Source organism: Hyperolius riggenbachi, chromosome 3 (genome assembly GCF_040937935.1).
Source record: "Hyperolius riggenbachi isolate aHypRig1 chromosome 3, aHypRig1.pri, whole genome shotgun sequence".
Lineage (NCBI taxonomy): Eukaryota > Metazoa > Chordata > Amphibia > Anura > Hyperoliidae > Hyperolius > Hyperolius riggenbachi.
The window spans coordinates 321,975,028-321,987,881 of record NC_090648.1 but is presented as its reverse complement, the minus strand read 5'-3'; the positions used below and the strand labels follow the sequence as shown (position 1 = coordinate 321,987,881).

Below are 12,854 nucleotides of genomic sequence, written 5' to 3'. Positions count from 1 at the left end.
GCATTAAGTCTGCCTATAACCTAATAAAAACCGGTGTGTGTGGGTATGACTTTGTGGCTCCATTGATCGATGTGTGGAGAATGATTCTGGACGATTTTTATGCGATTCAATCAGTTGATACCAGGGAAGACACACTGTCTAGTGGAGATTGTTCCACTTCCTCAGTTCCTGAGGACTCGCCTGCTTCAGCACCTTTGGCTGATTCAGCGAGTGATTCAGAGCTCCTTTTGTGTGAAATTGAAGTTCCTGTAATTCCACCCTGTACCATGGATAACTCAGTGTTACTTCCCAGTAAGACAGAAATTACTAATACTTCCTTAATCTTGCCATGCACAAATTTCTCAGCAGAGGACCCAGAGGTCCTGCTGACTTCTGAGTCCAGCTTAGCCAGTACTCATGAGTCTTTGTTCAGTGAAACAGACACCAGAAAAATCTTGCCTGTCTCTGCAAATACTTCTGCAGAAATTACCTGTGTTAATAAAGTTCAACTCCTGTCTGATCCAGCAGATGCCAATAGATGCACTACATCAGTTTCTGAGTCCCAGCAATCCTGTCCAGAAATCTCAGAACCCCAACATCTGAATTTTCCAATTTCACAATTGAATGGTGATTTAGATGCGCAAACATTGTGTTTTGATCTTCCTGTTTCTACACCTCACTCTAGTCTCATGAATAACTCACAGCGTCTGCTATGTGAGTCCGAAATCGCAGAATTATTACCGTGTTCAGAAAATGTTCCAGTGAACTTGCCCTGTACCATGAATTGTGCAGTAGATCTCTCCAATGAAACTCAGGTCACAGAATCATTATGCTGTCCAGCAGGTGCTTCCATGGTTTTGCCCTGCAGTGTGGACTGTTCGGTGATCCTGTCCAGTGAAGCTGTGGTCACAGAGTCTTATGCTTCACCCAGTACTTGGGATACTTCAAACCCTCTAGCAGAACAGTCTGAGGCACTGCTTACCTCAGTTGGTGTTACAGTAATATTCACTTGTCTAGCAGCTGTTTTGGAATTACAGTCTGCTCTAATAAAACTTGATGAATTTCTGCCCAGCGAAGCAGAAGCCATTGAAATATTGTCCTCGTCAGCAAGTGTGTCAGATACCTTGCCCTGTACACAGTCTGATTTAACCAATGTTGTTGAGTCCCTCTCCAGTGTTGTAACAGCCGAGGAACTCCAGCCCTGTCCTCTGAATGTTTCAAAAGTCTTGCCCTGTAACATGGATAATTCTGACTCGCTGGAAAAAATAATAGAAATCTCAGAATTTCAGTCCGGGTTAATGAGTGTTTCTGAAACCCAGCCCTGTATCCTGGAAAATTCTGGTTCTCTGGCCGGTGTGGCAGAAGTTCCTGAGTCCCCTTCCTGTCCAGTGAGTTACTCAGTTTTGCCTAGTTCAGTGGGGATTGCTGCACTACTGACTTGTTTTGCAGCCCTTCATGAGCTCCAATCCAGTGTATTTGATGAGTCTCTGTCTAGTCCAGAAGAAGTTATGGGAACCCTGTCTAGTTCGGTGCATACATCAGAAGATTTGTCCTGTCTTGTAAATGCCCCTGAACATGATTTGTTAATAACTTTGCTGGAATCAGAGACATCTAAGTCTAATCCTGCATTTTTTAGTGACAATCCAGTAACTGTGAAGTCTAGTCATGATGATTTTTTTTTGCCCAGTCCTGGTTTCGGTCCTACCTTGACTGACTTTGAGGTTTGCAGTTCCTTGACATGCCCAGAAGTCTCTCTTGTGTCAGTGTGCCCAGTTGTGCTTCGTATGCCAGAGTGCCCAAGTGTGTCTGTGTTGGCGTGCTCACACGCTTCCCTAGTGGAGACATGTTCTGATGTTGCCGGTTGGCCTGCATGCCCGGAGATGGTTCTGGTCCCTAAAAACCCTGATCTTGATGTTTGTCCTTGTGACCCTGACTCTAGAGTTGCCCTGGGTTCCATAGGGGTTCTTGATGGTTCTCCATGTGAACCTAAGGGGCGTTCTGACCTGTGGGGATCTCTTTGGAGCTTCCAAGTGTTCTGGGAGATCTCTGAGGAAACTTGTCCTGGTACCTTGGACTGGTTCAACGGTGGGTTTTGTGTTGGTGGGGACAGTTCCGGTGGGCATTGTAAAGGCTTTGGCGTTTTTGGACAGTCCCGAGAAGGCGGTGGGTATCGCTCAGAGAGTTTCTGGGGGCTTTTCTCTGGAAGTCGTGGTTCTGATGGGTATCACACTGAGGCTTGTAGTGCTGACGGGCATGGTTCGGTAGGTTCTGGTTCCAATTGGTCTAGTTTTGGTGAGACTGATTCGGGAATTTGGTTTTGTCGGACGGATCCGACCTTCATGAATTTTCAGTCAGATCAGTTTGCTGGATTTCCCACTTCTGATTTTTTGGTTTGGGTGGTTCAGGAGAAATATGTCAGTTTTCATAGGCGTCCAGAGGCCGCGTTTAAGGGAGGGGGTACTGTTATGATCGCTTCTGCAGTGTTTACTGCTGACTGCAGTGGTATTGCAAACCAAGCAGTTCTAATGTCATTACATGCATTTGCTTGCATAGTTTGGTTTGCACTTAAACTAGTTGCTGATTCCATCTGCAGTCGCTCTGAAGTTAATGACAGTTTAATATGCTTTTGTGTAAACAAACATTGTCTGCTGCAGTGGAGGGGCGGTCCCTTTCCTGCAGGCTGCATATCATTGTCTGCCTTTTCCTGCTATCAGCCTGTGATTAATTACCATTCACTTGTGTGGGAATCTGCAGGTCTGCTCCCTCTGGATGACCTCAGTATAAAGAACTGCTTCCTGCAATGCCTCATGGGCTATCATAGTTTCAGACTCTATCTGTTACTCTGCTCGTGCCCCACCTCGTTCCTGGTCCGTGTGGACTGCGCTGACTCCTGCGAAGGGGTCAGCGAGTCCTCCTAGTTCTGCTCTTGTTCTAGAAGTTGCTACTTGCTTGTCTTGTGTCATATATTGGTTCATCGCCAATATATACGCATACTTGCGCATTTTGTTATTTTCCTTGTATTCGTGTTACGTTAATATATCAGTGTCGCTGATATATACGTACACGAACTGTTTATTTCCTGTGTTCAGTTAGTCAGTTTTCCAGCACGTTTTGGTAGTTTGCGCGTATCGTGAACACCCGTGCTGAGCTAGTTATCCTGTTCCTGGTCCTGTTTGTGGATTGCGTTCATCTCTGCGAAGAGATAACGAATCCTTCTGAATCCTGTTCCTGGTCCTGTTTGTGGATTGCGTTCATCTCTGCGAAGAGATAGCGAATCCTTCTGAGTCCTGTTCCCTGTATTACTTCAGTCTTAGTCAGAGTTCCTGCTTATGTCATATATCGGTTCATTGCCAATATATACATATGTTAGTCAGACGTTACGAATAGTTTCATTGATAGCTGTAATTGTAATACGCTAGGAAAACATACTTATTGTATATTTATCTGTGTTACGTTCATCTATCTCGATCCTGCTATTTCCTGTCTCTCCTGTCCTGTCTTTGTGAGGCACGCCATCGCCGCAACGCATTGGCTGCCTCATTCCAGTCTGTCTGGTTTTGGACGCTTGCTGTCGCTAAGTAATCGCTAGCTAGCAGGCGTTCATTCTGTCTACCTGTCTTGATCTCCTCAGTCCTGGTTTATGCGCTCAGCGCTACTTTGCGCTGAGACGTTATTACGAAAGTGTTTGTGGCTGTTCAGATCTGCACCGGCTCTGTGCACCACAATCTCCTATTGGAGTCAGTCCTCTCCTCCACTAAACTGGGGATATCCTGATCCCTTGTGCTGGTGTGTGTACCTCCTTCACGTCAGCTTATGTGTTGTATGCTGACTGTGGAGATTACACCCCCAAGCTTAACAATGAGAGACTGCAGCAGCTCGCCCTACTCTCACTAATGCAGGCACACGAGTGGCCGTAATGGCCGCCGCTGCCTGCCTTATATAAGGGGGGGTGGGGCTCCAGGGGCTAGTGTAGCCTAATTGGCTACACTGGGCCTGCTGACTGTGATGTAGAGGGTCAAAGTTGACCCTCAGGTGCATTATGGGGCGAACCGAACTTCTTCCGCAAAACATTCGCGTGCGGTACCCGCACGCGAACCACCTACGTTCGCGCGAACCACGTTCGCCGGCGAACCGTTCGGCCCAACTCTAGCTATATGTACCGTTGTTTATCTTATCAGTTTATTTTCACTTTAGGTTTGCGTTAAAATCCATTTCCATGCCTTATTCTAATTGTCCACCTTATAGCTTAGTAATCACAGTGGCTTTACCATGTTTTTTATTACAGTGAGATTTCTGCACCAAAAAAATCGAGTGTTAAAAATGTAATGACAGCAGGTAAAATGAAAGAATTAATAGCAGACTTTGTGGGTGGGACTGTTGCTTAGGTTTCATAATCAGACTGCTGTCCAGATTGCAACCAACAAGAGGGGAAGCAGAGGGCTTTCCCAGAGGAAAAAAAGCTGCAGTCTATTGCAATGAATGTCTCGGATACAGTAAATGGCTCATCAAGGGACTCTTGCTTACGATTAGATCTAATTAATTTGACATGAGCTCATAAAAATGCATATACAGATAAAAATAAGCTTTTCTGCTTACACGGGACTAGGAAAACTTTTGTATCCAAATTTTGGTTCTAAAGTGAATGAGTTAAATCACAGAAAGTGATCAGATTAACAATCAAACAACTTTGGGCCCACTACAGACTCACAGCCATTAATCCTTCACATACATGAAGTGCAGCAAGGACTCACAAATATCAACACCAGGAAAGCTGCAGGTCCTGATGGTGTGCAAGGACGTGTGCTCCAGGCCTGTGCTGGTCAACTAGCGAAAGTTTTTACACAAATATTCTCTCTGTCCTTGGGTGTAGTTCCATCATGCCTTAAATCTACAACCATTGTGCCAGTCCCAAAAAATCCTAGGATAACCTGTCTTAATGATATCGACCAGTTGCTCTAACCCCTGTCATCGCCAAGTGCTTTGAACGACTGGTAGCCACACACATCAAGGCCTCCATCCCAGCAAATCTAGATCAACACCAGTTTGCTTACCGAACAAATAGATCGACTGAGGATGCCATCTGTGTAGCTCTCCATGCTGACCTCTCACACCTGGAAAAGCCCAACTCCTATGTTAGGATGCTCTTTGTTGACTACAGCTCAGCATTTAACACCATTGTACCTAGCCAGCTGACCAACAAACTCCATGCACTAGGTCTTGCTCCCTCCATATGTACTTGGTTATTGGACTTCCTTACTAATCGCCCTCAAACTGTCAGACTAGGAAAACAGACATCCTCCACCCTTACCCTGAGCACTGGCGTGCCACAGGGCTGTGTATTAAGCCCTCTCCTCTATGCACTTTTCACCCATGACTGCCAGCCTATCCATACCTCAAACGTAATTGTTAAGTTTGCAGATGATACGACTGTCATTGGGCTTATATCAGACAATGAGGAAGCTGCATACAGAGAAGAAGTTAGGAACCTGATGGCATGGTGCGACATTAACAACCTGTTATTAAATACAAAGAAGACCAAAGAAATTATTCTGGACTTTAGGACCACCAAAAAGACTACTCACCTACCGCTAATGATCAATGCAGAGGCTGTGGAGAGAGTTTCCAGCTTCAAATTTTTGGGAGTCACCATCGCAGAGAACCTGTCCTGGGCTGACAATGCTTTAGCTCTAACTGGCAAAGCACAACAACGCCTCTACTTTCTGAGAAAACTAAGGAGCGCTAACCTCCCACAGAAGCTGCTGGTTAATTTCTACAGATGCACTATAGAAAGCGTTCTGACCAATTGAATGACGGCCTGGTACAACAGCTGCACGAAGGCTACTAGAGAAGCCCTGCAGCGAGTTGTTAAAACAGCAGAAGCCATTATTGGCACTGAACTACCATCACTGGAACTTTTGTATAATACTCGCAGCTTGAGAAGGGCCAAAAACATTATCAAGGACAACACTCACCCTGGAAATGCCATATTTGAGCTCCTTCCATCAGGTAAACGTTTTAGATCAATCCGCACACACACAAACAGACTGAAAGACAGCTTTTTCCCATCCGCCATAAACTTGATAAACTCTGAATCCTCTCTGAAATAATTAACACTGTGTACAAATTGTTTAAACATCTGTAATACCTGGCATACTTGTATAATTTCTTCTCTTCCTTGTTACTATCACTATGTTCCCTATATGCACCGTGGGGTTGTCATGAAAAGTAATTTCGTTGTGTTACACAATGACAATAAAGTGAATTGAATTGAAATGAATTGAAATCATGTCAAAGCACAAGCAATTTCCTTTGCCTGCCAGCATGTGCAACGATCTCAATATACTTTTCTGTCCACCTGGAGATCTCCAGGTCTATGCTATAAAGGTAAGCTATAACAATCATAAGGTAGAGCTAAGATTAAATTAGTGACATTAAAATTGCACCTCATATTGTGTAACAGCCATTTAAGCCATTTAGGGGTCATAAGAGTAGTGGCTGGATAGTGTAATGGTTAAGGGCTCTGTTTCTGACACAGGAGACCTGGGTTTGAATCTTGGCTCTTCCTGTTCAGTAAGCCAGCACCTATTCTGTAAGAAGTCCTTGGTCCTTGGACTAGACTCCCTAACACTGCTACTGCATACTGAGTGAGCGCGCCCTTGTGGCTGCAGCTCAAGCACTTTGAGTCCGCCAGGAGAAAAACTCAATATAAATGTTATTTGTCTTGTCTATTAGGCCCCCTCTTTAGACTGTTCTATCTGTGGGGTGATGCTTGATACTGCAAAAGGTTGAACGCAAAAGTGTGCGTTACTGACCCCATGTGCACAGAAGTTAATATGGGGATTACTGTCAGAGTTCTTACAGGCACTACATGTTGCCTGTACTTCAGCATCATTATAATTTTGATTACTTTTTATGAATGTACAGGTCCTTTTTTGGTTTACCCATAGGCATAAGAAATGATTGCTCCTCAGAAGTCCTGCCAACTATAATCTTTAACTTCCCCCACTCTTAGGGGTGAGGTCTGAGATGTAAGGAACGAGACAGGACATTATCTTTTCATGGTTTTGTAAGTGATTTGATAGAATTAGTAAAACAAGACTGATTGCCTTCAGGAATGTGTAATCTAGAAATTTGTATATTACATCATTCTATATTTGCTGCTGCCCTGGTGAATGGTATGTCATCTAAGTAGCGTAGGGATTCAGATTTCAAAGATACACTTCTTGCTTCTATTGGAAAAAAAATGAGCAAGTTGTGTCATGACTGGTATCTAATGTTTTAAATATAACATACCTAATTTGTCAAATATACCTTTTATGTATACAGTATTTTTATCCTGATTTTGCATCTTAGAGTACATTTGTTGGTTTAGATACAAAATAATGAAGCAAGTGATTTGGGCATGGGGGCTTGGCAGGCCTCTAATTGATGCCAATGCAAAGCTTTGGTAATTGGGCACCCAGGCAATTAGTTGGGCACCTGATGTGGGAGTAGTAGCCTCTTGGCTACATAAGTAGCTGAATGGATACTATATACAGTAGGTTTGTATTATAGTAGCCGATTTGCTACAAACAGCCAGCACAGGAGGGGGCGGCTAGGTTTTAGGCATTAGAAGGGTGATTTATTCTAGGCATTAGGGTTCATTTTGATCACTAGAATGGGGGTTTGGTTCAGGCACTAGGTTGGGGAGTTTTTTTTAGGAACTAGGAAGTGTGGTTAAGGTTAAACATTAGGAAGGTGTGTGTGTGTGTGTGTGTGTGTGTGTGTGTGTGTGTGTGTGTGTGTGTGTGTGTGTGTGTGTGTGTGTGTGTGTGTGTGTGTGTGTGTGTGTGTGTGTGTGTGTGTGTGTGTGTGTGTGTGTGTGTGTGTGTGTGTGTGTGTGTGTGTGTGTGTGTGTGTGTGTGTGTGTGTGTGTGTGTGTGTGTGTGTGTGTGTGAAGGGGGGTGTTTTAGGCACTATTAGGGGATATTTGTTTAATGCATTAGGTGAGGGGGGTCATTTTAGGCACTAAGGGGAGGGTTTTAAAGGGAACCTTAAGTGAGAGGGATATGGATGTTTCCTTTTAATCAATACCAGTTGCTTGGCAGTCCTGCTGATCTCTTTGGCAGCAGTAGTGGCTGAATCGCACACCTGAAACAAGCATGCAGCTAATCCAGTCAGACTTTAGTCAGAGCAGCTGATCTGCATGCTTGTTGAGGGGCTGTGGCTAAAAGTATTAGAGACACAGGATCAGTAGGAGAGTCAGGCAACTGGTAATATTTTGAAAGGAAAAGTCCATATCCTTCTCAGTTTAGGTTCTCTTTAAGTAAAATATCGGTAACTTGAACTACCAATATTTTTTGGCAACTCCCGTGCACCCAACTCATGGAGTAGCAGCTCCATACATACTCTTGGAAAGCTAAAATACTAATATAATGTTTCATCATAAATTAATCAACTTATGACATTTATTTTATTGGCCAAAATAAAAGTTGAAATAAAAATAATAAAACATTGCTATTATGTTTTTAGCAAACAATATTTTGCGTTGTGCAATATATGCAGAAAGCCAAGCAGATAAACGGCTTTTTTTAAGACTTCAAGAAAGATTCTATTTTAATTTTGGTTCCTCTGATCTAGTGCTCTGACAAATCCAGTATGCTCATATGGAACTTATTGAAGTCAAACAGCATGTATGAGCAGTGAGCACTAGTTTTCTAATCTTAGATAAACAGGAAGTACTATTACTACTTCCTTCCCTCAAGGAATTCACTCATCAAAATGCATTGCCTGTGGCATTCATGGAGCAAATAAGCTGCTTACAACGTTTCCTATATAATGAAGGTGGTAAAACTTAAGTCAAAAGTACAAAATAAAACGACAGTAGAATGTTAGTGGAAAAATCTACAAAAATGTAACTTGGCTAGTGGCAACATGACTTGTAGCCATAAACTTTGAAAACACAGGAACAATGTTTAGGATTTTCTCCTAGAGCTGTGGTCAGATATATAACTGAAAACTAATTATTATTATTATTATTTTTTTGTATTATTCTTATAATTAACCAATGATTGCATGTAAAATTAAATGTATTCCTATGAAATTTGCATTTTAAAACTGACTGTCTGCCTGCTGTTCAGGAAAGAAAAAATATGACACACATATCTGTTTTAAAATAATATGATTATGGTGTGGAAAAAATTTGTCTAAAGCACTGGATAAGCTATAAAAGGTCTTACTTGCCAAATCTCTGGAAAATGACTTGGGTTTTGCACACGGTAACATTTTCCAGATAAAGTGTTTCAGGCTATTGCTTTTTGTTCTTGTTTAACATAAAATACAGCTCTTTAAACAATGTTTAATATATTCAGTTTGTCTGAATAGTGCAAGTCAATAAACACATCTAAAACATAACCACACAGGAAAAGGAGGATCTGATCATTCCATGTATCAATGGAATTAATTTCCTTCATTGTTTTTTATTACTTCAAGTAGGCGTGGCAAGATTTTGTTCTTAAACAACCAATCTGGTCCAAAAAAGTAAGTATGTACTGTTACCCACAGCAACTAAACATTAGATAGTAGCACAGGCAAATGCATGGTACCTAATCTGGGACTGATTGAGTGGATGTGAATTATTGCTGTTTTCACTACATACAATGAGTTGTCTTGCTATCATCATAGTAATATTTATTACTGAACAGAAGGCAGACACACACAAACTTAGAGGGTTATCAAAGTCACATCTAATGCTACAATATCTTGCATGAATATGCTAATTACTAGGAAGCTATAGGCTATCCAGCTTAGGACAAAGTTCACATCGCTTTGATATATGTGTTCCATAGGCTGTAAGAGTGACATGGATGAATGACTTCTGGAAAATGGCTTAAGGGGGCGGGATAACTTCTCATGTGTACATACACATCCTATATGTACACAGTCAGAAAACTGCACAGCTGAATAGTCCCTAATATGCTATGCAAAACGAATATTTACATCAATTAGCAGTGCAAATAATGATAAATTCCATAGATTTATGAACATAGCCATTTTAATGTTAAACAATCTTAAATGTTATGCTTTGTGTGTGTTATAAACTTTCCTTTTAGATACACAGTAAAATTACAAAAGCATAGAATGCATTAAACAGTTCTGTCCTTTGTGTTAGTCATATTACAAGATTTCCAACAACAACAGCATAGCAACAACCCACAGCCATGTAAAATGATTCCTTATGAGTTAAATGCAGTATACTTAAACAATTAAGCTAGGTATAAGTTGCAATTACACTGCACAGTAGAATGCTAAGTTTTAGTCTTTGTGATATTTAACACAGCATATTAGCAGGAAAATGTGCCTCTTATACTATATCAAAGCAATGTCTCTGATATTCTTCCACGTGTCTGTAAGACTTCACAGTGTTTTACACTCAATCTGGCATGACTGCTAGCAAGCCTAGAATGCACAATTCAAGTCTGAATGTCTTACTAACTAATAAATAAGCAGAAAAAGGTTTCCTAGCATTGCATGTCCTTTCAATCTTCCACTAAGCTACAGACTGTCACAACTGGTAAAACAATAGCTGAAAGTTCATCAGTTGGCTGCAATGCTGTTTCTTTTCAGTTACACCTTCTAAAGATTTGTCAGTAATGCTCAAAGTGCAGGTTTAGTATAAATCATACCTTGTAATCCTAGGATTTTGCAAGAAGAACTTTCAATGCAGAGATGTAATTTAAATATTCAGTCCAGGCAAAATGAGCTTACAGGTGTGCAGAGGAGGAGGGGGGAGACCCAGCGCTGAGCGACTGTCACTTGGAGAAAACCCTCCTGCTCCTATTCTCAAGCACTGAGAATACAGTTTCCTTCAATGAACACAATCCAGGCTGACACCCACATTAGATCATATGGTAATGATATGTCTCCAGCAACTTTAGCCAGGGTTTTATCAGGCTTTTATTTCTATTTTCTTACTTATCTGCATTCTGCATTGTAGTTTTACATTTTATTAGTCTGTTTTCTGCAACTGTCAGTTTTAGAGAGGGTGGAGACTGAGTTCTTTTCTTTAACAAATTCACAGTACAACTTACATGCAGGAGTGGCTGGCACAGCTACTCCCTTGTGTTGCTACATACTACAGTAGTTGGCCAGGGTTAGTTTGGGTCACCCAGCATCATATATAAGAATATCAGACAGAACTTTATATTGCACACCATTTTAGTGCCTGATCAACTGTTTCCTTTTTTAGCCCATGTCCTCCAGCAACATGTAAAGATATTGACAGTGTACAGATATTTTATGAGTCTTATGTAAGTACAAACCTGGGCAGTGGCGTAGCTAAGGAGCTGTGGGCCCCGATGCAAGTTTTACATGGGGCCCCCCCCCAAGCACTCTATACATAACAATGGATACGGCGCACCAAAACCTGCCAATGGCAACTACAGTGTCTGAGATGCAAGAAAAGGATGGGGAACAGTGTGTTAATGATTACCACTATTCAATGTATCTATAGAAATGATTATTATGAGCACAGGACCAATAGAAAGCTAATACTGCAGTTGAGGGAGGGCCCTTCGGGGCCCCTCTGGCCCAAGGGCCCCGATGCGGTCGCTACCGCTGCAACCCCTATTGCTACGCCCCTGAACCTGGGGGCCAATTCAGCTGCAGCTATAACTAGTGCTAAGGGCTAGTGCTAGTCTCATGTATGCAAATGTGGGACTGCATAATCCAATTGTTAAAATAAAAAGTCACGTGAAAGTTACGTCACCTACCTAGTTGAGATAAACCTGCGAAATTGGCACCTTTTTATTGCCCAATGTTTTGGGGGGTTTTTGTTTTGTTTTATATGTTACTATGTTTTTTTTTGTTTTTGTTTTTTCTTTATCATCAAAAGCATAGATGACAGAAAAAAATTACTTTCACAATCTAGGTAATAAGATGGTTAATTCAACCCAGGATGGAGACTCATTTGTACATTTTTTAAAATACGGTTTTATTTTTTCAAACTTTTTATTAAAATGAGGTATACATAGTATGCCTTCCCCCCCCAACACCCAAGCACTTAAACCTGTTGTATTTATGCTATACACAGACTGGAATTCTACAGGAAACTGAACACTTACATGCTATGCTCCAAACTCCCCTATAATGCCTGGCGACATGGTCCATGAGTTCAGGGACTTGGAGATAATGTTTAAAGAGGTTTGGTAGCTCCCTTTGCATCCTCACTTATATATCTGAGTAGGAGTTGGGGTATTTATGGGCAGCATGTAAGTAAGGATTGGACCTGGTAGGGACTTGTGGAGGAATCCGGAAGTCACCTGTAATAAACCACCCATAGATATCTGCCACTCGAGGGGGAATGATTGTAGGGTACATAATTAACTCTTATCCACTGCAACAAAAGTGTTTATTTTGTAAAAAGTTAATAAATATAAAAAATCACAAAATATTTGATTGAAAGTAAAAAAAAGTTGTCATCACCTTGCTAATACTAAGCCATATAATCTGAAACAAGGGTCCCATGATACATCATCTGGAATAAGGATCAAACAATGTATCCTCTGAAGACCACAGCCATACTACCAAACTCAGGTAGAAGTAACAGCACCACCAGTAACTTTCTCTGCAGGGAGTTATAGGCTGAACTTATGACTATATTTGTACAATGCCATGACCGTTGGGACTCTCACTTCCAGCACTTAGGAATAGTGGTGTACGGTTTGCAGTGGCGTATAACTGGTGTGAAATGGATTCAGAGAATGTGTTGTAAGATCTGTATTCTAGAGGATATGTCTCTTATTCCAGAGGCTATGGAGTGGTAACATCAATGAAAGGGGAGTAAAAAAACTTGATTTTCCTGCCTCATGCTCATTTGTTCCTATTTCTCCAGTGAA

The 12,854-nt window shown here is 41.6% G+C and overlaps 1 protein-coding gene across 1 annotated transcript in view; it reads right to left on the bottom strand.

The window, feature by feature from the left end:
- DCN (decorin) overlaps nt 1-10,973 on the bottom strand; it is a 146,285-nt gene extending 135,312 nt beyond the window's left edge. Inside the window, exon 1 of the mRNA XM_068276814.1 lies at nt 10,644-10,973. The gene's annotated coding sequence lies outside the window, so the exon portion shown is untranslated. The remainder of the gene's footprint in view (nt 1-10,643) is intronic.
- Nucleotides 10,974-12,854: the final 1,881 nt, after the last annotated feature.